The sequence below is a fragment of the Grampus griseus genome (assembly GCF_964374135.1).
Source record: "Grampus griseus genome assembly, chromosome: 1".
Taxonomy (NCBI): domain Eukaryota; kingdom Metazoa; phylum Chordata; class Mammalia; order Artiodactyla; family Delphinidae; genus Grampus; species Grampus griseus.
Window position 1 is genome coordinate 92,345,894 of NC_139017.1, and position 27,836 is coordinate 92,373,729.

The 27,836-nt window shown below is 34.9% G+C and overlaps 2 protein-coding genes across 4 annotated transcripts in view; both read right to left on the minus strand.

The window, feature by feature from the left end:
- LOC309822136 (pancreatic alpha-amylase) overlaps positions 1-17,085 on the minus strand; it is a 34,759-nt gene extending 17,674 nt beyond the window's left edge. Inside the window, exons 1-2 of the mRNA XM_082653844.1 lie at positions 16,814-17,085; positions 16,516-16,601 (exon numbers count right to left, since the gene is read on the minus strand). The gene's annotated coding sequence lies outside the window, so the exon portion shown is untranslated. The remainder of the gene's footprint in view (positions 1-16,515; positions 16,602-16,813) is intronic.
- RNPC3 (RNA binding region (RNP1, RRM) containing 3) overlaps positions 1-27,836 on the minus strand; it is an 83,582-nt gene that overhangs the window by 9,609 nt on the left and 46,137 nt on the right. For 2 of the 3 annotated variants that reach the window (XR_014296692.1, XR_014296693.1), the window contains one exon: positions 16,516-16,601. The gene's annotated coding sequence lies outside the window, so the exon portion shown is untranslated. Of the gene's footprint in view, positions 1-16,515; positions 16,602-18,785; positions 18,994-27,836 lie in introns of those variants that run through there. The other variant, XR_014296694.1, reaches the window with a different exon arrangement.

Below are 27,836 nucleotides of genomic sequence, written 5' to 3' on the forward strand. Positions count from 1 at the left end.
AAGGCTCCAAAAGGGGGAGAAAAATCAAAGACAATCATGGGGCATGGATAGGAATTCCAGAGCAAATGAACTGTTAGAGAGAGCTCTGAATATTTATTACTGAGTCACTAGCAAGGAACAGTGAAAATATATAGAAACTATAATTGAGGTTCTTTATTTTTTCATATTTTTTTTTCTTCTTTAAAACTACTGACTTTAACACAACACACTTATTGTACTTTCAAAACACCAAAACGTATGAAGGAGATTATTTTTCTCTATTCATCTTCTTTTTTTATTTTGAGGAATAGCTACATGTACCGAACACTCTGGCGTCTCTCTGCCACTTCACTCGCTAGAGGAAGTGGGTAAAGTCTTTTTGATGAGTTTGGAAGGAAATACTGCACACATGTAGCCTGGCTCCTTCTCTTTTTCTTGTCAGTTGATAAAGGTATTCTGCTTTTTTCTTCTAGAGAGGCTCTGCTCCGTCCAGGGGAGCCCTGCTCCAGTTCAGGCTCTTGAGTGTAAACGCTGATCTAATTCTTAGGTTCACTATTAAGAATGACGCTCGTCTGCTGATAAAAACTAGTCTCTTACATTATTAGCTTTTAAATAAAGGTAATCGTTTTGATTTGTATCTTCCTTACATTTTTGTTTGCTTTTTCAGTAAGTTTCACCCCAGGACCTGGGAAGATGGACTCTTATGTAGTGACACCTCTAAGCCTGCACACTGGAAATGTTTCCATATAGTACCTCTAAAATTAAACCTCTATAACATGAAACTGTATTTACACAAAATATTTTCTTTTACTCAGAAAAATTTCTGTGTAGATATTAGTCCTTTTTATTTTTCTTCCCTTTGTTTTTTTTTAACAACAACAAAAAAATGGATACCAATTTCTTCTTTAATTTGGTATCATTAGACTATAAAGCAGAAAATCCTTTATACGAAATAATGCCTTTCCTTCTCAAATGAAAAAAAAATTAAGTTTATTCTCATTGGAGGAGGGTTTTGCTGGATGTAAGTCTCTATTCTAATTTTTTTTAATATATTAATACTCATTTTGGTACAGGAAAACATTTCGTAGCTAAACTTTCATCTTCTACAAAGCCAGCAATATTACTAAAACCATCCATTTCTTGCAGATTGAGGGCCTTTATAAAATGTTATAGTATGCTTGAGGTGTCACTGGACTGACAGTTAAATCAAGGGATAGTTCTGTTATTTCCATCCCCAGTGATATAAAAATAGTAAGCAGGAAGTAGGTTGTCATTCAAAATCAGTGATTTCAACACATGACAATAGTAGCCTGGAGTGAGGATTGACAGACGTAGGTTTACACAAATCTGAAAGGATTCAAAGATTGGCAGACTTATGTGCAAGTGGACTACAAGTGTTGAATTCAGTTTCATTTAAACTACACAGCTCGGGGCTAGTAGGAGGAGTGAAGCAGACCACAAAATTAATGTAACCTAAAACTTAATAAACTAACTCTGTATTACTATCAGTTTAAGGAATGATAGTTCCTAGAATTTCCCCACGGAAACATTTAAAGGTCTTGCATAGAAAGTGATCTTCTACATAGTCAGAAATGCCATTGCTGGTATTGATATACCAAATCTATTAGGAAAGCCTTGACAGGAAATGTGTTTTTCTGATATTAGTCTCTTTCTACCTATCCAACCTATTTTCCCCTCGTATCCCATAAATCTCCCTCTCCAGCCTCACTAATCAACTAATCTATTTAGTACCACCACACAGTCTCTTTCATTCCTCTGTGCCTCTGTCACTACCTTTCTTCTTGGAATACTCCTCCCTCTTTTCTCCTCCTTACAAATCCTCATCTATATATCAAGCCCTTCCTTTTCCACAAAGCTTTCTCAACCATTTCAGAACAGGCATCATTTTCCTCCTTTGAAGTCAAACAACCTACTACCCATACTTCATTATGCACAGTTACAATATTTTCCTCTATTTTTATTAATGTATCACATAGTTTTCTTTTGTTCTCACAACTAGACTCCTACTTAAACATGGGTTACATGTTTCAAAGTACCTAAAAGAGTTCTATGCACTTAATAAACATATGTTGGATTGATTGATATGTGCTTTCATTGTAAGCTACAGAATTTACTTAATCTTTACTTGTGGCCCTATAGCACATGGAAGATAATATACAAAGCTAAGCTGACATTTCTGATAGAGGCATTCCTACAGATGCTATGACCTAGAACTGAATCAGAAGTACTAAACTCAAGACAGAGAGGTTTTCTGTCAACTGACTTTTACAGGTAAGCACACACAGACTGACCCTGGCAAGAGTTCAAGTTAGAGTTGAATGTTAGTTTCTGCTCCAGTTCCAATGTTCTGTGATTTTCTTTCTTCCTTGAGTTAGATTTTAGGAGAGTATTAGGCTGACAGACCTCAGCACTAAGAATAAGAAACAGGGCTTCCCTGGTGGTGCAGTGGTTGAGAATCTGCCTGCCAATGCAGGGGACACGGGTTTGAGCCCTGGTCTGGGAAGATCCCACATGCCGCGGAGCAACTGAGCCCGTGAGCCACAATTACTGAGCCTGCGCATCTGGAGCCTGTGCTCCGCAGAGAACAAGAGAGGCAGCGATAGTGAGAGGCCCGCGCACCGCGATGAAGAGTGGCCCCCACTTGCCACAACTAGAGAAAGCTCTCGCACAGAAACGAAGATCCAACACAGCCATAAATAAATAAATTTAAAAATAAATATAATAAATAAATAAAGTTAAAAAAAAGAATAAGAAACACATCTTTATTGAGGACATGAAGAAATATGCGTTTAGGCAGAAATAATGATTAGTATATTATATACAATTTCTCATTTGATACATCAGACTAAAACAGTAGATATTCCTTTCATTTTACAGGTGAGGAAACTGAGCTTCAAAGAAGTGTTTCCAAAATGTCCATTCATTGAACTGATGCACATATAATCATTTTATAACACATAAGACCTTGAAAAGTATCCCAAAATATCAGTTGTATTTTGCAGATTTGCTATCATAGGGAAATAATACATATTTTACCTTTTATTCTAGTGTAAATCGTGCTCTTTGTACCTAAACCCTTTCAAGACACCCATTTCTACCTAAAAACAAATTATGTGAGTGGCTCTTACCCACACTTTTTTTCCCCAGAGTCTATGTTTAAGGACAAAAAGAGCAAACAGACTGCACATCTGCATCTGATCTGTTCAATTTCTTGTGAAAGACCTTTAAAGTTCTTTTAATCTATCACTTTCTATTCTGGTTTTTTTTTTTTTTTTTGAAGTATTGTTTTTATTGGAGCCCTTGAATGATTTCTTCTAAAACTTTATAATTTTCTGCAACAAATTCTAAGCTACATCTGAGGGATCTAGATGTTTTTTCCTTTATCTCTAGACTTATTATTTTTTTTTTTAAGAGGCTTGCAGTGGGAAACAAAAGAGAAGAAAAATTAAGTCAATTGAACTAGCCCTGAATAAAGACCCTGAACTTTTTCCATATTTTTCACACTTTCATATTGGAAGGAAGGAAACTGCTTTGATACAGCCATAAGAACAAAATGCAAATGTTCTAAAAACTTTGGTTTAAATACGTGAAGACTTTTCTATCCTTTGCAAAAACCATCTGACTTATCTCTACATACCACAGAAAGTAATCTCTTTAGAGATTTGGTTTATTGAACATAAGTGTCTTTTTGGAAGCTTATATCACATATTGGTTCAGCATCTAGGGGCACTCTATTTGGAAGCTGAATGATAATAAAAAATGATCCTGATCATCATAATATTGAGATTACTCTGCAAAGGCATGAGCTAATGTTCCAATCATTCTGTTATCCGTCATACTCTATGATGGTGTTTGTTGGCTCAGTTTTGAGTTACAAATGGAAGTCTAATCACAAATAATAATTCTTCAACACAAATAGTTACTTTCCCTTCCATGAGAAGAGAAATAACTCAGTATTCATAGGCAGAATTACTTCTGTAGATAAAATGAAACATCTAAAGGAAGAAACTGTTAACAAGTTATTACACATGAGAAAAGGATTAGAAAATACTGTGAACAAAGAAAAAACAGATTTCAAATGTATTATACCCAGACCATGTGGCATCATTTTGCCTGTTTGGGAGTACTTGGTTGACATAATAAGGGTATAGTGTACCAAAGAGTTGACAGCTCTTATGGTTTGAAAATCCTAGAAATGTGATGGGGTTTTGTCAAGGTATTTGACTTCCCCATGATTTTTTTCTAGTTTTATTGAAGAATAATTGACAAATAAAACTTTATATATTTAAAATGTACAATGTGATGATCAGATATAACATTAGCACTATGAAGTGATTGCCAAGAGCAATTTAATTCACACATCCATCACCTCACATAGTTAACTCCCTTTTTTAAAAAAAATTTTTGGTAAGCACTATTAAAATCTATTCTAAACGAATTTCAAGTGTACAATCCCATATTATCAACTATAGTGACCTCACTGTACAGTAGATCCTCATTCACCTTATAACTGAAGGTTTGTACCCTGTGGACTACATCTCTCCATTTGCCCCCCCCCCGCCCCCAGGCCCTGACAGCTACCATTTCTACTCTCTTTCTATGAGTTCAATTCTAATTTTTTAACGCACCACACATAAGTAATACAATACAAGATTTGTCTTTCTCTGCCTGGCTTATTTCACTCAGCACAATGCCCTTCAAGTTGACAAATAACATTATCTTTATCCATTCACTGCTGATAGACATTTAGGTTGTCTCCATGTTTTGGTTATTGTGAGTAATACTGCACTGAACATGAGGGTGCATATATCAATTCGAGATATTGATTTCATTTCTTTCGAATCTATATGCAGGAGTGGGATTGCTTGGTCATATGGTAGTACTACGTTTAATTTTTTGAGGAACTTCATACTGTTTTCCATAATAGTTGTATCAATTTACATTTCTACCAACAGTATACCTGGGTTACCTTTTTCCACATCTTTGCCAACACTTGTTATCTCTTGTCTTTTCGATAATAGACATCCTAACACGTGTGAGGTGATATCTTGTGGTTTTGATTTGCTAGTTCCCTGATGACGAGTGATGTTGAGCACCTTTTCATGTACCTCTGGCCAGTTGTATGTCTTCTTTGAAAAATGTCCACTCAGTCCTTTGCCTATTTTAAAATTGGGTTATTTGGGTTTTTTCTACTGAGTTGTAAGAGTTCCTTATCTATTTTGAATATTAACTCCTTAACAGATACACCGTGTGCAAATATTTTCTCCCATTCCATAGATTGCCTTGTTTATTTTACTGACTGTTTTCTTTGCTATGCAGATACTCTTTAGTTTGATCTTGTCCTCCTTGTTTATTTTTGGGGTTCCTTTGTCTGTGATTTTTGGTGTCATATACATGAAATCACTGCTGAGACCAATATCCTGAAGCGTTTTCCTGTTCTCTTCTAGGAGTTTTATGCTGTCAGGTTCTACATTTAATCTTTCATTTCAAATAAAATTGTTTCAGTGATGTAAGACAGGTGACCAGTTCCATTATTTTGAATGTGGATATCCAGATTTTCCAACACCATTTATTGAAGAGACTATCTTTTCCCCATTGATGGGTATTGGCACTCCTGTCAAACATCTTTTGACCACATATGTGAGGGTTTATTTCTGGGCTCTGTTGCCTAGTTTTGGGCCAATACCATACTATTTTGATTATTGTAGTTTTGAAATTTAGTTTGAAATAAGGAAGTGTGATGCCTCCAGCTTTCTTTGTCGTTCTCAAGATGACTTTGGATATTCAAGCTCTTCGGTGATTCCATATGGGAATTTTAAGATTGAATTTTATTTCTGTGAAAAATGCTATTGGAATATTGACAGGGATTGCACTGTTGATAATAGATCACTTTGGGTGGTATGGACATTTTAACAATATTAATTCTTCCAATCCAAGAACATAGGACATCTTTCCACTGGTTTACGTCTTCTTCAATTTCTTTCCTCAATGTCTTACAGTTTTCAGCATACAGATCTTTCACTCCCTTGGTTAAATTATTCCTAAGTATTTTATTATTTTTGGTGCGGTTGTAAATGGGATTGCTTTTTTACATTCTCTGATAGCTTGTTGTTATTGTATTAATTTTTTCATGTTGATCTTGTCCTCTGTAAATTTACTGAATTTTTTGACTAATTCTAACAGATTTTTGCTGGAGCCTTTAAGAGTTTCCATATATAAAATAATGTCATCTGCAAACAGAGACAAGTTTATTCTTCCTTTCTCATTTGCATGTCTTTTATGTCTTTGTCTTGCCCAATTGTTCTGGCTAGAAGTTCCCATACTATTTTGAATAGAAATGAGGAGAGGTGAGGTTCCTGATATTAAAGGAAAATTTTTCAGCCTTTCACCTTTCAGTATGATGTTGTCCATGGGCTTGTCCTGTACGACTTTTATTATGTTCAGGTACATTCCTTCTATACTTCATTTGTTGACAGAAGAATGTTGAATTTTTTTCAAATACAGGCATATCTCTTTCCTTGTTTTGTTGTGCTTTGCAGATATTGCACTTTTTACAAATTGAAGGTCTGTGGCAACCATGTACAGAGGAAGTTTAAAGCTATCATTTTCCAACAGCATCTGCTCACTTTGTTACTTTGTCATACATTTGGCAATTCTCGCAATATTTCGAACTTTCTCATTATGATTATATTTATTACAGTGATCTGTGATCAGTGATATTAGATGCTATTACTGTAAAACTATTGTGCCTCACTAAAGCCTCAGATGAGAGCCTCTTTTAGCAATAAAGTATTTTTTCAAACAGGCACGTACATTTTGAAAGATATAATGCTATTGTACACTTAACAGATTACACTATAAATATAACTTTCACATGCACTGGTGAAGCCAAAAAAATTCTGTGAATGGTTTTATTAAGATACTCAAATTATTATGGTGATCTGGAACTGAACCTACGATATCTCTGAGGTATGTCTATACTTCTTCTGCTTCTATTGAGATCCCAGGACATTTATGACCTGAGAAATCAAGGTAATCAGGAATTGGTGAAATGTGGGAAGAATTAGACTGAGGATGAGGAGAATAACTCTATTCCAAGGCCTTATATTTACTAAGTTTCTACTTCTCAAAAATTGACATGTTTTTCTTTTCTTCTTCTCTTTCATTATGTCACTTTATCTTACAAATAATTATTGAGTTCTTAAATAATATCTGCCAGACCCTGTCCTGCGACTGAGGATTCAATAAAGACCAAAATAGACACTGTCCTATAGATTTATGGTGAGTGGTAAGAATGAAAGTACAGAAAGTCATGACAATAGTAGGGGAATTTGACCTAATCCTGGATAAATGACTTTATAGGAGTGGCCTTTGAACTAAGAATTGAATGATGAATAGCAGTTAATTAGGGAAAGAGGTGAGAAAAGATCCTTCCAAGAAGAAGAGGCAGAATTTCCCAGAGTTGAACTTGAGGAGATAAAAGGAGCTCAGTGAATCTGAGTAACTAAAAGATTAGTATGGCTATAGGAAAAAAAAAAAAAAAATTGAAGAGGAGAGTTTGGGAGATGAGGCTTCAGATGCAGAAAAGTCTAATAGCCCTGCTAAGTATTTTGGCCTTTTATTCTAACGTAAGTGGTAATCCATTGACAGGGTTTGGGAAAGGTGGTGGTGCTGGTGGTGGTTTTCTGATTTGAGAAGACCATTCTGGATGCACAGCAGACAATGGAATGATTAGAGGATGGGCTAAGGTAGATGCTGATGCTGAAGCGAGCCCCGCCATAGTCAACAGAATGTGAAGTTCTATCAGTTTGATATGCTAATAGTAACAATTTCAATAGATGTCCTTGATGTTTTATTCTCCTGGACAAGCTCTTTAACCTCTATACATATATGCTCCCTGTACAAATACTGCTATCCCATCATAGAATCCTTTTCAAATATCCTTTTTGAAGTTTGCAGCCTTAAGTCCATAATGTTCATCTTCCCTTCCCGGATGTACATACCTGATTACCATGGTTACCCTACTCCCCTGCTAACGACCAGGAAATTCTTAAAAGGGTTCTCTGTGTACAATCTTACTTAAAAGAAAGCATGTAATTCTGATGTGTTACAAAACTGCTGTGGGTGTTCCCAGGCTGTGGCTTGTGTTTGGACTCCCTGCATCCATCCTGCAATGCATTTGTTACAAACAATAAAGTCTGGTTTTAAATTGTGAGTCTGTGGTGTTTTCTTCGTAATAATGTTGGTAAAATAAGAGATTTTAGTCATTTAACAAAAGCATGGCTAGATAGTGGCAGTGGAGAGAAAAAAGAACTCAGTCGAGAAATATTTAGAAGGGAAATTAGGAATGTGATTCTGAATGCATGATGGTCTGAGTGACATATGAGAAGAAGGTTTCAACGATGAGACCAGATTTCTTGCTTGCAGAACTGAATGACTGGTGATGCCAGTCACTGAGTTATGGGACCACTTATAAAGAACAGGAGCCAGCCATACTAAAACCTAGGTTAGGAGCATTCCAAAATAAGTGGGGGTAAACATCCCCAAAAATCTCCAAGGTGAAAAATAACATGGCCCATTCAAGTAAATGAAGAAAGGCCATCATGACTGAGGGTATGGGATTGCCAAGGGAAAGAGCAAAGCTGAGGTTCGAGGGCTAGGTTCATACCAGATAATGTGTAGTATTGTAGGTTATCATGAGGAGTTGAGATTTTAGTCTAAATGCAATAAAAATGTAATAGTGTTAGGCATGTGAGTTTGTAATTTGACTTAAATACTATGAATATTATTTTGTGGTTTGTAGTAAAATCAACTGAGGAAGTAAAACAGTACAAACAGGAGAAAAGTTGTTTTGGAACACAGGCAAGACATAATGATGACCTGGATGAAGAGGTGGAAGAGGATACAAGAAAAAAAGTGCAAGGAATTAAGAGATAGTTTGAAGATAAAAATTCATAGATCATGCTAAGGTTTATATGAAGAAGTAGGGCAAGTTGTTAAGAGAAGGGGGAAAAAAATCAAGGAAATACCTCAGGTATCTTAGTAAGTGGTGAAACAGAGCAGTGGGGAATACCAAAAGGCTTCTTGAAGAAAGAAATTGAAGGTCACATTTTGGATATGTTAAGTAGGAGATGTCTGTGAAACAGTGAAGTAGAGATGTGAAGCATCTCCTGTAAATGTGAGGCTGAAGTCCAAGATAAGATCTGCTTTCAAGATGCAGGCCTCCATGCCAAAGTTTGTGCTTTAAATCCATGGAAATGATGGCAAACACTTCAAAGAGAGGATTGAAAAGAAAGAAAATTAGATCCAAATGAGTTCTTAGGTCAAAGGGAAAGTAAGACAATAAAAAAAAATCTGAAAAAGAGCAATTAGTGAGAGAGAAGGAAAACAAGGAGAGAGTACAATCACAGAGGCCAAAGGAAGAAAGGAAGTGAGAGTGTCTTTCCATATTGAATCCTATTGTGAAGTAGAGCAAGATGAGGATAAAAAAGGTACACTGTATGAGTAACAAATATTTTATGTTGACAAGAGCAGATTAAATAAAGTGATGATGGAAACTGAACAGTAAGGAGAGGAAAAATAACTAGTGTTGAGGATGTTGAGACTGTGGGATGAAAACTCAGCAGTTTGACTAAGTAGGGAAAAACTGAGGGTCACGGATATTTTAGTTGAAAGATTCTAATGTGATATATGTAATCTGAGGGGACTAATCTGTCAGAAAAAGAAAGACTGTTAAATCAGAAGAGAAAGGATAATTTAAGAAATAAAGTCCTCACAAAGGTAAAAATGGAGGGAATGGACTTTGGTAAAATGAAGTGCACTTTGTTCATCATAACAGGAGGATAGAAGAAAATGACAGGGGCAAATATAGATAGATTTGTGGGTGAAAAGAAGAGAGAGCTTCCAAGTTATGCCTTCTATTTTCTTATTCAATCATTAAAATAAAACAACTGAAAATTATAAGAAGACCTAGATGAAAGTGTTAATAAATTCCACATTTACAGTCAAGGTGAAGGAGAATAGCTAGAGGATCAGGAAGAAAACTCAGAGTAAATGGTGTCATGAGAGCCCTACATAAACATCCATTTGTATTAGGGGTTAAGAGAGGAAACCAAAGACATACAATATCATCATGTGAAAACCATTGGAAAGAGAATGAAAAAAAGAATATAGAGAATGTAGGAGAAGATTCCTGTGAGCTCCAGATAATTAATTATTATAGACTGCATAATTTGTGTGTTTTAGTTTTTAACTTATTAAACATGAAAGGGCCTTTATATTGTAAAAAGCACCCAAGTGTTATGACTTTGTATGGGAATCATCATTAAATCAGCTACCCCTAACTAATTGTTAGAAACACCCTATGTAAGAAATACAGACATATATTAGAGATGCATAGCTGGGCAAATGGTGTTAATGGCAACAAACATGTTTTTCAATATGCTTTTCTGAGTTCTTAGAAATGCCTTTGACAAAAAGGTTAATGAGAATCTTCTAAAACATAAAAAAATGTTGATTGTAATGATATTATAATTATTTAAGTATACGTGTTTTTTTATGCCTTTCTGAGTTTTTCAAGTTGGTTACTTATTAGAGCTGATCTAAATGACATTTTATAACAATGTTTTCCTTATTGAGGGAATATTAACCTTTTTAAACATCTTGCATTATATATATATACACACATCTATATATATACATATAAAAAGTCTGTAAGCAATTATTATTTAACAGGATTAAATCTTATTTCTAAAGTGCTACACTAATAGAAGGAAAATAACAATTAGAGCCAACTGAATTCACAGTCAAAATATTGTCTTAAGTACCTACTGCAAACATTTGCAATTGTTTCAATTTCAAAAAGAAACAGAATATTCAATTCAGTTCTGGTATCACAACCAATATTTTTAGTTACTGAACTTTCTACATTAAGATTTAAGAAACTATTTGGAAGATGAATGACCATGAATTGAGGAAACAGACCTTTCCCCCTGCCCCCTCTATCAAATCCTTTGCTTAATTCATTGGCTATAGCAGTAGAGTGTGGCTTTTTTTTTCCCTCTTATCTCTTATAACCAAATATCTCTTATACCTGATAAAACACTAGATTAATACATTCACATCTATTTTCCTTAATACATGAAATCCTACTAGAGAGAATATAGTACATGTGGGGAAAAAGATCCATTCATTCAACAAGCATTAACTGAGTGTCTGCCTTTTGCTAAAGCACAAGGATGATATTCAGGATACGATGATGAACAAGACAGACAAGATTTTCTTCTCGAGCAGCTTATATTTTAATGGAAAGGAAAGAAAATACATGAGTAAATAATGATAATAATAAAATAATTTAAGATGGCAGTAAGCACTAGTATGAAATAACAGTGTAATAAAATAGAAAATGACTTCACCATCAGGGTATTTTAGCCTGAATAGTCAGGGAAGGTATCTCGGAGAAAGTGATTTTTAGGTAGAATTTGAAGGATTAGAAGGAGCCCGTTATTTGAAGATAGGAGAAAGAGCAACCTAGATAGAAGAAAGTGCAATAGTAAAAGCCCAGGTAGAAAAAAGCTTAGAATACTCAGTGACACTAAAATAAAATAAAGGCAGTGCATCTAAATAATGTGTGATAAAGGGGAGAGTAAAACGAGATTAGGTCAGAGAGGTAGGCCAGATCATGTAGCACCCTTTGGAACATAATGAAAGAGAAAGCCATTGGGGCTCAAAGAATGGGAGCTAAGAGATTCTGATTTACTTTAAAAAAAATCATTCTTCCTCTTCTGTGAAGAAACTGGATTACAGGAAGACAACAGTGGAGGCAAGGAGATCAGTTAGGCTTTTTCAGTGGTCTAGGAAAGTAGTAAGTGGCTTGCAGTGCTGCACTGACAGAATACATCTCAGAAGTAGAAAGGCAATAGGTTTATACATAGATTCAATCTGAAGAATGAGGGAAAGAGAAATATTAAAGAAATAGGTATTTGGTGATACCATTTATTAAGATGATGAAAAATGAGGAAGTACTAGCTTCTTGGAGGGGGTACCAAGAGCACTCTATGAATCCTAATGCTCTCCTTTGGTCCTTTCTAGGACCCAAAGTGGGTCCATATTCACCCACTTTATGAATATACTCTGTGTCCTACTTTATGAATATATTCTGTGCCCTATTTTCTTATTCAGTTCAAGCTGCTATAACAAGAATACCATAGACTGGATGGCTTATAATTAAATATTTATTTCTCACATTTCTGGAGTCTGGGAAACCCAAGACCAAAATATCAGAAGATCCAATGTCTGGTGAGAACCCCCTTCCACGTTCACAGATGGCCACCTTCTTCTTGTATCCTCACATGGTGTAGAGTAAAGAAAATCTCAGTCTCTTTCCCTTCTTACAAGAACACTAATCCCATCAGGGGGGCTTCACTCTCATGACTTCACCTTAATGTATTTACTTCTCAAAGGCCCCATAGACTAATACCATTCCATTGGGAGTTGGGGTATCAACATTTGAATTTTTGGTGGGGTGGAACACAAACATGAAGTCCCTAACACCTATCCATTGCAAAACTAAAATTTCTTCATATTTTACGAGGAATTTTATTCCTCCATGACTTTCATGCACTTTATTTAACTTTCTATGGTTCCCTTCCATCACCCCTGAATATCTGGTAACTTTTCTTCCTTTCAGATGCAGTTAAAAAAGCATCTGTATGAAGCTTACCTTGATATTCCCAGAATAGTTAATGACTCCTCTGTAAGACAGCTTTTTAACTTATATGATATTATTAAGTGATATTTGATTTATATTGTAAAAAATAAGTATTTATATGGCCATCGTTCTGGGACCAATCTTCTTAAAGGTAGACTTCATATTTAATATTCCTTGCAAAAAAATAGTATAATGGCTTATGTGATCAATAAATGGTTACAATATACAGACTCTAAAATCCAGGTATTTTGCAAGACATTGGTGTAGGTTGGGTCATGTCCATATTGGTTTTTTTTAAGTAAATGAACACCATGTCAGAAACTGTGTAATACAGTCAACTCTAATCCTTGCAAAAACTTTGTATACATAAAGGAACTAAGGCTAAGAGAGACTGAATAAATTGTTCAGGCTCATATAATAAGTAACAAGGCCAAAATCTGATAATCATCCTACCACGAGTCAACATTCTCTGTACTACACCAATGTTTCTCATAGAATTCTCAGATTGTAATGTCCAATATGGTAGCCAAAAGCAACACTTTGCTATTGAACCCTTGAAATATGATTTATCTGGACAGAAATATGATATGTATGTAAAATACACTCCAGATTTTGAAGTTAGCATGAAAAACAATGTAAAAAATTAATTAGTATGTTGTTTACATGCTGAGATAATATTTTGTGATACATTAGGCTAGATAAAGTTTATTATTAACATTAAATTTCCTAGTTTCTTTTTACCTCTTTTAATATGGCTACTAAATTTTTTAAAATTACATATGTGGTTTTCATTATATTTCTATTGGACAACACTGTTGTAGCACCTTTATCATACTAAGTCTGAGAAAGGACACGTCCATGCACAAATACAAATAACAATAATAAAATGAAGGATATGATCACTATCTTAAGAGAGAGATGAGTAGAGTGCTTTAGGATTTCACTAATAGAAAAATCCTTTGTAACTAATGGGAATACAGGAAGGTAAAATTGACTTGAAGAATAGATTCGATTTTAATGAAAAGAGATAAGGTGAAATGGCTTTTAAGCAAGAAAAAATATAGCAATTGTAGGAATTAGGCAAGGACAATAGCAAGAAATTAATATAGTTTTGTAGAACATTGAGTTAGAAGTAGGGGAGCCATAGGACTTAGGAAAGTTACATTGGGGGCTCTCAAAGTTAGGGAGAAGAAAGCAGACTTTCTTCTGATAGCTAGGAGAAGTTATAGGTTTTTATTTATTTGTTTATTTTTAAAAAGGAAAGTAACATGACTGGAGCTTTTGGAATATAGCAGATGGATTGGCAGGCAAAGAGAACTGAGATAGAAACAATCGAAACCTTGTGCAGTAGTAAAACAGAGTAGTGATGAAAATCTGAACTATGATTTCAGCAGTAAAAATGAAAATTAGGAGACTGTGGTAAACTGTAACAATAAGTGCCACCCAATGAATGACACTTGACAGTATCCATATTTTTGTGGAATCTCTTCCTACATAGATTATGGAATTAGTTTATAATTTGTTTTGTCCAGAGGGATGTCAGCAAACAAGCCACAAACACAAACAGAAGTTTGATTAGCATCTGCACATCTCTTGAAAATCTGAGACCACTGTGTTGTGATGATAACTGGGAAGGCCACATGGAGAGATCTAATTGGCCCTAGCCATTCTAACCATGTGAGTTGACCTACCAGCTAACTGTTAGTTTGATTGTTCCAGAGCTAAATCGGCAGAAGAACTACTTAGTCAACCATAGACATATGAGACATAATAAATTATTGTTATTCAGCAATAATGAATTGATATAGAGAGGAGAGATGCAATAGATTTGGTGGAGATAATTCTATGGAAATGGTAGCTAATCAGATGTAGGGGAATAGAGAAAAGGAAGAATCAAAGAGGACTCTATGATTTAAAGTTTAGTTAGTGGAACAATGACAATGGCATTATCATGCATAGTGCAACCTAGAGGCAGATTGATTTAGGGAAACTGAAGAGCTAATATGGAATATACTGAGTTTGGGCTATAAAAAAATTAGATATGAAGAAAGAAGAAGAGAGACTTGGAAGCTTTCAACAAAGAAATGATAGCTTCAGAAATGGCACACAAAAGATTTAACAACTAATTTAGCACAGACACCAACCAGTCGGAACAGATACCATTCATAAGCAACTAGTATGTGTAGGCCATTTCACTCTGGTGGGATTATCAGGCCTAGAGAGCTGGACCCTTGAAAGTTGACAAGGTACCAATAGACATATTGAATCCAGTGTTATAACTCTGCAGTCTATATGATAGGGCAAGTAGTAGGGAACATATAAAGAGTTACCTTCAACATAGGGAGAGGAGTTTAATTACCAAAGAAAGGTATTCAAAAACAAATAGGAAGGAAAATTTGCAAGGAGGACAAGAGACTAACTGAATGTACATGAATATTAGAAACAGAATAGGAGAGAAGACTGACTAAATAGTGGATGACATATGGCTGATGGTGATAAAGAGTTGAGAGTTAGAGAAGAGAACATTTGAACTTCATACTTGACCCAAGGTTCCAAATGTTAAAATGTAATGGTTAAGACTACGACCTTAGGAGTTAGACTAAGCATTGTTTAAATCCTGACCTTACCATTTTATCTGCTGTGTGATCCTGGAAAGTAACCTCTCTAAATTTATCTGTAAACTAGAGGAAGTAGTATGTACCTCATAGAGCTGTTATGATGATTAAATGGATTAACACATATAAAGCTGTTATCCCAGTGCATGGATACAGTAAAAGCTCAATGTAAGTGGTTGCTGTAATATTGTTATTATTTTATTGCTATTTTTACTTCTGGTACTATTCAAACTGCTAGAAACTCATGTTCTCTTCCCATTTTCACTTATCATTACTTGGACATTCTGTCTTTCCATTCCACTATTCCCAAATTCTAATAATACTTTCTACATCTCAGACATATTTTTATCCCCCAGAGGAACAGACAGTGATAAGAAAGAACCAGCAATGTTTTCTACCTGCAATTTTTTCCCCATTCTCTTCTCATTTTTAAAAACTTTTTAGAGCTTCTGGCAATCTACATGTTAGTTTTGAAACAACTTTTCCTCATTGCCTCATCAGTTATCTCTGAACTGTTCTTTAAGTAACAAGTAAGTGTTTTTCACAAAGCATTTAAAAATATTATTAAAATAAAGGATAACTTGCAAACACAATTTGGGGGACTTTATTAGCATCCTAGCATAGGTGGAGATATGCAAACATATAATAAGCTTCTACCGAGGATCAGCCATTGTCATATGTTTTCTCATTTAATCTTAATTTTCATCTCAGTCAATCTAAAGAGTTATAAACTTCACAGCAGAGGAATTAGAACTAAGGTATATTTATATCATGGGAAATAAACAATGCAAACAAATTCTTGACATCTTTGGCATCAACAACAAAACAAAAAAATAAGAACTTGAAATAGTTGTTATGTCTACTTCCCACTATAGTTTTCCTAAAATGGTTCTCCTCAGAGAAGCTATTCATAATTAGTGATACTAATGTCAATGCTCTGTTGCCCACACCTCATTTTTTCTGGATTGCTCTAAATAGAGGAAATTTCTTTTTATTTTAAAGCTCTTATGGTTACTATAATGTGCTAAATAAGATGTCTTGGGAATTCCTAAATATTAAATAGGATATTTGGTAATAGCTTAACAACAAAGCAGTACTTTTTAGGGAGTATTTATATTTGAAAATTTATATTTGAAGTTTCAATAAAACATATCCAATGTTAAGAAAAAAAAATTGTTAGCTCAGACTTACCCATAAGGTTTATTCTCAGGATAATAAGTCACATGTGAAGGTTAGAGAAATGAAGGCAAAGATAATGAAGTTTGCATACCACATTTCTGAAATGAGAGAAACATTTTGAGCCAAGCCTCAGACGCATTTCAAACACAAACAGTATACGCTGCTGGAAACTGAAACTTGAGTTGTCAACAAACCTAAAACAGATTGTGAGACTCTGAACTATATCAAAGCATATGACAGAAACCACCTATTTCAAGAAAAAAGGGAGGGGGGAACTATACGATACACAAAAACCATTAAAATAACTTACCACATTGACTTCCCTAAAGTCAGCAGTCTCTCAAATCCACAGTTTAGTCATTTCAATTATAAAACAACGAAGTCACACAGTTCTGGTTTTGCTTTCTCTTCAGTTAGGAAAAAAATGCTGAATTTAGGACTTTATAGATTTCCTATAATACTCTTCCTTTCAGTAGGTGGTCTTACAATCCTGCTCTAATTCTCCAAATCCAATTTGTACAAAAAGTCTAATCTGAGCTCCACAACGGCACCAGATTGGCCACTATCACTCCTGCTTCCCGAGCAAACCACTGACTTCTGTCCTCCAGGTCAGTTGGCTGCCCTGCCACCTACTCTAATTATATTGTACCTTTTCAGTTGCTTGCTTTCTCTTTGTCTTCCTTTCTTATTCTCAATATCCTCTCCCAATCTCAGGCAGTCTTTTTTTCCTGAACCATTTATATCAATCCATAGGAAAAAAACAAACAACCTTTTGCTAAAATAACCTTAAAGACACAGATTAGAATATGATTGTGTCAAATTAGTTAAATAAGTGTGACTAGAATGTAAACAAAATCTCTAAACCAAAAATCTAATTTTGAATCCAAGCTTTGCCATCTACTATGTGAACCTTAGAGAAACATTAAAGTCTATAGATTGCATTTAGGTTTTCATTTAGAAAATGGGAATCATAGTACTGTTGATAAATGATAAAAATACAAAAAATAATTAACAACTAGCAATATGCATTGAGTGTTACTATGTGCCATTTCCATGTGTTATCACTTTGACTCCTCACAGATATATAAATTCAGGATAGAATTACGATTATATTCAGTCCTAAAAGAAGGAAACTGAGGCACTGAGAAAGTAAGCAATGCAATTTGTCCATGAACATATTTTAGTAAATGTTGAGACTGAAATTCAAAACCAAACAATCTAACTCTGTAGTGAGACTTTAGCCACAATTCAGTCTTTTTAATCTCCCTCACTGGGTTGTTCTAAAAAATCAAAAAAAAAATGTATGTGAAGATATTTTGATATCTGGAAATTTCTGTTTAGCTAATATTAATATGTTCAGAAGATTGGAGAAGTAGTAAGAGTTATTCTCAAATTTCCTGTTTTTCTAATTTTCATTTTAAATAAATTCATTTTTCTGTTAGTTTTTATTCCTAATATCATACTCACCCACAGAATATATTGTTGTTTATAAATATTCAGTGCTCCTCCCTGCAGGTGAAATATATATCCCTGTCCTATTGAATTCAGGAGTGCTCATGTGATTTGCTTTGGCAATGAGATGCAAACAGAAGTAATGCTTTACTCTGGGGCTTCTATATGGTAAAAAATGTGTCAATATGTTTCTGTGACAGAATGTAAAGTGACTGATATGAAGAATCCCTTGTTGATCTGAGATGAACAAGAGAAATAAACTTTGCTATTGTAAGGCACTGAGAATTTTTAGTTCTTTGTTACTGCAGCATAACTTATTCTACCCTGATTGATACAACCATTAAGTTCCCTTAAGATATTTGATTCATAAAACATTCTTATATGACATTTTCTTTCTCTTGGGATGTAGGAAGTCAAGGGAAGAATAAACCGTAAGATCACAGAATGTTAACCTTGAGAGAGACTATTGGAATAAACTAGTCCAGTGGTTTCCAGATTTTAAATACTAACTAAAATTTCAAAACATTGTATAAAAACATATTTTAATATATAGTCATGAAATTGTAGCTTTATAAAAAATATGCGATTAATTGTAATGTCCCTTTTTCTGGTAATTTGAAAACACACATCTAAATATAATCATCTTGTTTTATTGATATAGAAAATAAGACCAAAGAACAAGACAATTAGCATTTACATTAGAGAAATAACCACTCTAAAAAGTAACAAAACTAACATGACATCAGCATCATGGTGGTATGCATTGTTCCTTTTTTCTCTCCCCTTTGATTTACAACTAATTGGATATCCATAACCAAACAAAAGTCCTCTGCATTTTATACCAGGATACCTAGGAGATTTCTACCCACCTGTGCATTCAAAGTAGGTAGATAGGACCTCAGATGGGGCTGCAGTTCCAAGGGAGTAGATGAGTCTGCTTTACTCTCACTTGCTCCAATTGGGAGAAAGGGAACCTGGAGAACACACAACTGGGTGGATCCTCACAGGAGACAGAGAATTTGTGGAGGTCCAGCCAGCCTGATGGGGGAAACCAGCATGCCACTAGAGCAGGACTGAGACAAGTTTGGAGACAGAGGAGAGGCAGGAACATGCTGAGGCAGCCCCCCTCTCCAAGGTGACCCTAAACAACACTGGACTTTTAGCAATGGAAGTAGCTACCTCTGTGTTAGAGGAGGAGGAAGGTAAAAGTGGTGAGTGACAAACTGCCCAGATGCAGGTGGGTTGCAGCTGGAGGGTCCCAATTCTCTCCAGCAGACCTGGAGTTCTGAGGAGGGAACCTCCATGACTGGGGGGTTGGGGAGGAAGAGGAAAGGAAAGAGGGCAGATAAGACTATCAAAGGGCATTGAAGGAACATGTTTCCTGCTATCTGCTTCAGGACTCTGGGAGACACCACTCTAGGACCCCCCTACCAGGCCATGGCACCCCTAAAGTCTCAGTTCCTAAGCCCAAGCCTCCTCCCATTCTGATGCCAGCTCTTTTTAAAACTCCCAAGCACAGCCCCAAGAGCCAGCTTCTACAGGAGAAACCTAAAACTTGAGCTACAGTGCCACCTTTTGGAAAACAAAAGAAAGTTTTCTAATTGCCAGCCTGATGAGCTGTAACAGCCAAAGCAAACAAATCCTTAACTAAGAAAAGTGCTTGCTACTTCAACTGCGAAAGTAGAGGCACATATCGTCAAACACTGTGAAAAATCAAGGGATATGGTATCACAAAAAGAAAATGATAACTCCCCAGGAACTCAAAGGCACAGTATACTGAGATCTGATAAAGAATTCAAAGTCGATGTTATGAAGAAATTCAATAAACTATAAGAAAACTCAGAAAGGCAAGTCAATGAACTCAGGAACAAAATTAATGACCATAAAGGATTCTTTACAAAAGAAACTAATTTTTTAGGAACCAAACAGAAATTCTGAAGCTGAATAAATCAATGAATGAAATAAAGAACTCATCAGAGAGCAAAGGTAACAGAACAGATCAGATGGAAGAAAGAATAAGTGACTGGGAGGATAAGAATTTAGAAATGATTCAGTTAGGAGAAGAGAACTATTTTTTTAAAACGAAGAAGCCCTGTGAACCCTAAGGACTTGATCAGAAAAGCAAATATAAGAATAACTGGTGTACCAGATGGAGAAAAGAGGGAAAAGGGGAGTTTATTTAAAAAATTATAGCTGAGAACTTTCCAAACCTGGGTAAGGAATTAGACATAAAAGTCCATGAAACTAATAGAACACGATGTTATCTCAATACAAAAAGTCTGTTTATAAGACACATTATAATGGAACTGTCAAAAAAATCAATGACAAAGAAAGAATCCAAAAGGCAGCCAGGGAAAAAAAATGAAAGTAATCTACAAAGGAATCCCCATTAGGCTATCAGTGGATTTCTCAGAAGAAGCTCTACAGGGCAGGAGAGAGTGACATGACATATTCAAAGTGTTGAAAGATTGAAAATTACCAGCCAAGAATACTTTACCTGGCGAAGTTATCCTTCAGACATAAAGGAGATACAAACAAAAGGTGAAGGAGTTCACCACCACTAGACCTGACTTATAAGAAATGTTAAAAAAAAAACTCTTCAAGCTGACATGGAAGGATGCTAATTAGTGACACAAAAACGTATGAAAATACACAACAATTTAGTAAAGGTGAAAAATAGACAATCACAATTAGAAAACTGTAACTCTATATTAGAATGGTGTGTTAGCCATTTAATTATAGTACAAATGTTAAAGGAAAGAATAATTTAAAATAACTATAACCACTACAATTTTGTAATGAATTCACAGTACAACAATAGGAAAATTTGGCATCAAAAATATAAAAGAAGTAAAAGGATGGAAACTTTATAGATGAAAAAAGAGAAGTTGTTATAAGGATAAAAAGGACTATTTTGTTCCTATGAGATGTTTTGTGTAAGCCTCATGGTAACCCAAAAGCAAAAATCTACCATAGGGACACAAAACATAAAAAGGGGGGACTGAAAAAATCACTAGGGAAAACCACCAATTTACAAAGGTAGGCAGAAACAGAAGGAAAAAGAAACAATTGAGATGAAAAACAAGCAGAAGATGAATAATAAGATGACAGTAGTTAAGTCCTTATATACCAATAATCATTGTAAATGTAAACATACTGAATTCACCAATCAAAAGGCACAGAGAGGGCTGGGAAAACCAAGACCCAACTATATGCTGCCCACAGGAGACTTATTTCAGGTCAAAGTGACATACATAGGCTCAAAGGATAGAAGAAAATATTCCAAATAAGTGAAAACCAAAAGAAAGTGGGGTTAGCTATACTTATATCAGACAAAATAGACTTAAAGCCCAAAACAGTAAAAAGAGACAAAGAAGGTTATTAGATAATGACAAAGGGGTCAATACTTCAAGAAGATATAACAATTGTAAATATACGTGCACCCAACATGAGAGCACTAAAATATATTAAGCAAATACTAAAAGATCTAAAGTGAGAAACAGACAACACTACAATAATAGGGGACTTCAATATGTTACTGTCAGCAATGGATAGGTCATCCAGACAGAAAACCAATAAGAAAACATTGGATTGAACCACACTTTAGAACAAATGGACCTAACAGACATTTATAAAACATTCCACCCAACAGCAGCAGAATACACATTCTTCTCAAGTGTACATGGACAGTCTCCAGGATAGATCATATAATAGGACATAAAACAAATCTTAGCAAATTTCAAAACACTGAAATCATACCAACTATCTTTTTTGACCACGATGGTATGAAACTAGAAATCAACAAGAGGAAAGCTGTAAATCTACAAATATGTGGAAACTAAACAACACATTTCTGAACAACCAGTGAGCTGAAGAAGAAATCAAAAGGGAAATAAAAAATTATCTTGAAACAAATGAAAATGAAAATACAACATATCCAAATGTATGGTATGCAGCAAAAGCAGTTCTGAGAGCAAAGTTCATTGTGATAAATGCAGATATTAAGAAATTAGAAAAATCACAAATAAAAAAATCTAACTTTAATATCTCAAGGAACTAGGAAAAAAGAACAAAGTAAGCCCAAAGTTAGCATAAGGAAGGAAATAATAAAGATCAGAGAGAAAATAAAGGAAACAGATAGAGATCAGAAAAACAGTAGACAGGATCAGTGAAACTACGAGATGGGTCTTCAAAAAGATTCTTTTTAAATGACAAATCGTTAGCTGGACTAGCTAAGATGGAAATAAATGCAAATAAATAAAATTAGAAAGTAAAAAGGAGATGTTAAATATAATACTACAGAAATACATAAGCTCATAAGAGACTATTAAGAACAATCATGTGCCAACAAATTAGATAACCTAGAAGGAATGGAAATATTTCTAGAAACACACAACCTATCAACACTGAATCAGGAAGAAATAGAAAATCTGAACAGACCAATAACAAGTAAAGAGATTGAATCAGGAATCAAACCCTTCCAACACAGAAAACCCCAGGACAAGAGAGTTTCACTGGCAAACTCTACTGAACATTTTCAGAAGAATTAACACCAATCCTTCCCAAACTCTTCCAGAAAATTAAGCAGAAGGGAATACTTCCAAACTCATTCCATGAGGTCAGCATTATCCTGACATCAAAGCCAGATAAGGACACACAAAAAAGAAAACTGTAGGCCAATATCCCTGGTGAATATAGACGTAAAAATTCTCAACAAAATATTAGCAAACTGAATTCAAGAACACATTAAAATGATTATACCTCATGACCAAGTGGGATTTACCCCTGGGATGCAAGAATGGTTCAACATATACAAATCAATAAATGTAACATATCACACTAATAAAATGAAAGATAAATATCACAGTCATCTCAATAGATGCAGAAAAAGCATTTGACAAAATACAACATCCTTTCACGATAAAAATACTCTATAGATTGGGCACAGAAGGAACATACCTCAACATAATAAAGGTCATATAGAAGAAACACACAACTAACATAATCAATGGAGAAAAATTGAAAGCTCTTCCTTTAAGATCAAGAACAAGACAAAGATGTCCACTCTTATCACTCTTATTCAAATAGTAGAAGTTCTAACTAGAGCAATTAGATAAGACAAAGAAATAAAAGACATAAAATCTGAAAAGAAAAAGCGAAACTGTAGTGATTAGCAAGTGATGTGAGCTTGTATATTGAAAATCCCAGAGACTCAGCCAAAAAAAAATTGGAACTAGTCAATTTCAGTAAAGTTGCAGGATACAAAATTAACATACAGAAATCAGCTGTATTTCTATACACTAATGATGAACCATCTAACAAAGAAAGAAATCTATCCCATTCAAAATAGCATGAAAAACAACAAAATATTTAGGAGTTAATTTTAACCAAGAAAGTGAAAGATCTGTACAACAAAAACTATAAGAATTTGCTGAAAGAAACTGAAGAAGACACAAACAAATGGAAAAATATCCTGTGTTCATGGATCAAAAGAATTAATATTGTTAAAATATCCATACTACCCAAAGCCATCTATAGATTCAACACAATTCCCATCAAATACCAATGGCATTCTTCACAGAAATAGAAAAAAAATCCTAAAATTTGTGTGGAACAACAAAAGACCCTAAATAGCAAAAACAATACTGAGGAAATAGAACAAAGCTAGAGATATCACACATCCTGATTTTAAACTATACTATAAAGCTATAGTAATAAAAACAGTATGGGACTGGAACAAAAATAGACACTTGGACCAATGGAACAGAATAGAAAGCCCAGAATTAAAACCCCTGAATATACAGTCAACTACTATTCCAGAGGAGAGCAAAGAACACCCAGGGGGAAAGGAGAGTCTCTTCAATAACTGGTGTTGGGAAAACTGGATAAACACATTCAGAACAATAAAATTATACCCCTATGTTACACCCCATGGGAGCTCAATAAAGACTTATTGAATTTTTAAAAAGATTACAATATGCAATATTTCTATCACATCGCAGAATCTCTTTGTAGTCAATTCATCTACCCAGACCTGGTCCCTTGGGGCTCATTCATCAGGTAGTTGTCTTACAGTTTTGTTTTTATATTACTTTATAAATATGTAGTCACAAAGTATGTGACTTTCTGAGTCTGGCTTCTTTTACTGAACATGATACATCTGAGATAAAGCCATACTGTTCCATGTATCAGTCATCACTATTTTGTATACAGGTACTACAAAAGTTGAAGAACATTCGAGTTGTTTCCATTCCGGAGGATGATGAATAAAGCCACTGTAAATGTTTACATGCAGGTTTTTTTGTTCAAATTTTTGTACTGTTACACATACATCAAAATCTACCATCTTAATTTTCTAAGCATACAGTTCACTGGTATTAAATACAAACATAATATTGTACAACCATCATCACCATTGATCTCCATAGCTCTTTTTGTCTTGCAAAAGTGAAATTCTGTTCCAGTTAAACTCCCCATTCCTCCCTCCACTCAGTCCCTGGCAATCACTGTTCTATTTTATGTCTCTATGATTTTTATTACTACAGGTACCTCATGTAAATGGAATCATATGGCACTTGCCTTTTTGTGACTGGCTTGTTTCATTTAGCATAATGTTTACCCTGCAAGGTTTATCTCTGTTGTAGTATATCACAGAATTTCCTCCCTTTTTAAGGCTGAATAATATTCCATTGTATGTATATACCATATGATTCTTATTCATTCATCTGTCAATTGACACTTGTGTTTCTTCCACCTTTTTTTTTTTTTTTTTTTTTTGCGGTATGCGGGCCTCTCACTGTTGTGGCCTCTCCCGTTGTGGAGCACAGGCTCTGGACACGCAGGCTCAGCGGCCATGGCTCACAGGCCCAGCCACTCTGCGGCATGTGGGATCCTCCCAGACCGGGACACGAACCCGTGTCCCCTGCATCGGCAGGCGGACTCTCAACCACTGCACCACCAGGGAAGCCCTCTTCCACCTTTTGGCTGTTGTGAATATTGCTGCTATGAACATGGGTGTACAAATATCACTTTGAGATCCTGCTTTCAATTTTTTGGATATTCACCCAGAAATGGAATTGCTGGATGGTATGATAATTCTACTTATAATTTTTTTTAGGAACTGGCATACTGTTTTCCACAATGGCTATACCATTTTAGATTCCCACCAGCAGAGCACAAGGTTCAATTTCTTCACATCCTTATCGACACTTGCTGTTTTCTGTTTTTTGATAGTAGCCATCTTAGTGTGAGGTGGTATCTCATTCTTGTTTTGATTTGCATTTTCCTAATGATTAGTGATGTTAAGCATCATTTCACATGCATAAATTATGGGCTGTCTTCTTTGGAGAAAAGTCTATTTAATCCTTTACCCATCTTTCAATTGGGTTGCTGTTTGTTGTTGAGTTTTAGTAGTTCTCTATGTACTTTGGATATTAATCCTTTATTAGATACATGACTTGCAAATATTTTCTCCCATTATGTAGACGGATTTTTCCTCTATTGATAGTATCTTTTGATGTACAAATTTCAAACATTTTCATGAAGTCCAATTTGCCTGTTTTTTGTTACCTGTGCCTTTGGTGTCACATCTAAGAAATCACTGCCAAAAAAAACATTGTGAAGTTTTTTTTTTTTTTTTGTATGTGGGCCTCTCACCGCTGCGGCCTCTCCCATTGCAGAGCAGGCTCAGCAGCCATGGCCCACGGGCCCAGCAGCTCCGCGGCACGTGGGATCTTACCGGACCGGGGCACGAACCCATGTCCCCTGCATCGGCAGGCGGAATCATCAACCACTGCACCATCAGGGGAGCCCCCATTGTGAAGTTTTTGTCCTATATTTTCTTCTAAGGTTTCATTGTTTTAGCCCTTAAATTTAGGTCTTTGATCCATTTGGAGATAATTTTTGTATATAGTGTTAGGTAGGTGTCCAAATTCATTCTTTTATGTGTGGCTATCCAGTTTTTCCAGCACCATTTGTTAAAAAGAATCTTTGCCCGTTGAATGGTCTTGGCAACCTTGTCAAAAACTATTTAACCATATATGTAACATGTTCATTTCTGGGCTCCCTATTTTATTTCATTGGTTTATATGTCTGTTTGTATGACATTATCACACTGTTTTGATTACTGTAGGTTTGTAGTAGGTTTTGAAATCAGGAAGTGTGGGTATTCCAGTTTTGTTCTTCTTTCAAAAGATTGTTTTGGCTATTTGAGACCCCTTAAGATTCCATATGAATTTTAGGATGGGTTTTTCTATTTCTCAAAAAAAGTCATTGGGATTTTGATAGGAATTGCATTGAGTCTGTAGATCACTTTCCATAGAATTTACATTTCAACACCATTAAATCTTCCAATCCATGAACATGTGATGTGTTTCAATTTATTTGTCTTCTTTAATTTCTTTCAGCAATGTTTTGTAGTTATCATTGTACAAGTCTCTCATCTCCTTTGTTAATTCCTAAGTATTTTATTCTTTTCATGCTACTGTAAATTAAATTGTTTTCATAATTTCCTTTTCAGATTGTTCGTTATTAGTGTATAGAAATGCAACTGAGCTGGTTCACTTTGTTCTACAGCAGAAACTAACACAACATTGTAAAGCAATTATACTCCAATAAAGATGTAAAAAAAATGCCACTGATTTTTGTATGTTATTTTATCCTGCTACTTTGCTAAATTTATTACTTCTGACAGTTTTGTGTGTGTGTGTGTGTGTGTGTGTGTGTGTGTGTGTGTGTGAAATCTTTAGGGTTTTCTAAGTAAGATCATATCTACAACTTAATAGAAAAAAACAAATAACCCAATTTCAAAATAGGCAAAGGACCTGAAGAGACATTTTTTCAAAGAAGACATACAAATGGGCAACAGGTACATGAAAAGGTGCTCAATATCACTAATCACCAGAAAAATGCAAATCAAAACCACAATGAGATCACCCACTTTACACCTGTTAGAATGGCTATCATTAAAAAGACGAGATAATAAATGCTAGCAAGAATGTGAAGAAAAGAGAAGGCTCATACGCTGTAGGTAGAAATGTAAACTGGTAGTCACTATGAAGAACAGTATGAAAGTTCCTCAAAAGATTAAATACATCTACTATATGGTCTACTAATCCCACTTCTGGCTATGTATTCAAAGTAAACAAAACCATTATCTAGAAGAGGTATCTGTACTCCTATGTTGATTGCAGTAGAAACAAAATGGCCATTAAAAAAATCAATGGATCAAGAAAATGTGATATATGTGCATAAACACGCACACACATACATACACATACATAATATTCCATGGTGTGTGAATGAGCTTGGGGGTATTAAAGAAACCAGACAGAAAAAGACCAAATACTGCATTGTATCACTGTATCATTTCTATATCAAAAAAAAAAAAAAAAGTTGAACTCATATGCAGAAAGTAGGAAAAGTGGTTGCAGGGGCTGGATGGAGGGGGGGAAATAGAGAAACACTGGTAAAAAAAAGTACAGACTTTCAGTTATAAAATGAATAAGGACTGAGGACATAATGTATAACATGATGACTATAGTTGGTAACACTGTATTGTATAATTGAAATTTGCTGAGAGTAGTATGTAAATGTTCTCACCAAAACAAGATAAAACAAAAAAATGTGATATGATGGATGTTAATTAAATCAATGTGGAAATTCCCTTCACAGTGTATACATATATCAAATCACCATGTTGTATACATTGTCTTAGAATTTTGTCAATTATATCTCAATAAAGCTGAAAAAAAATCATATTATCTGTGAACAGAGATACTTTTACTTCTTCTTTTCAATCTGAATGCTTTTTATTTTTTTCTTGCCTGATTGCTCTGGTTAGAACTTCCAGCACTGTGTTGAACAGAAGTGGCAAAAGTGGA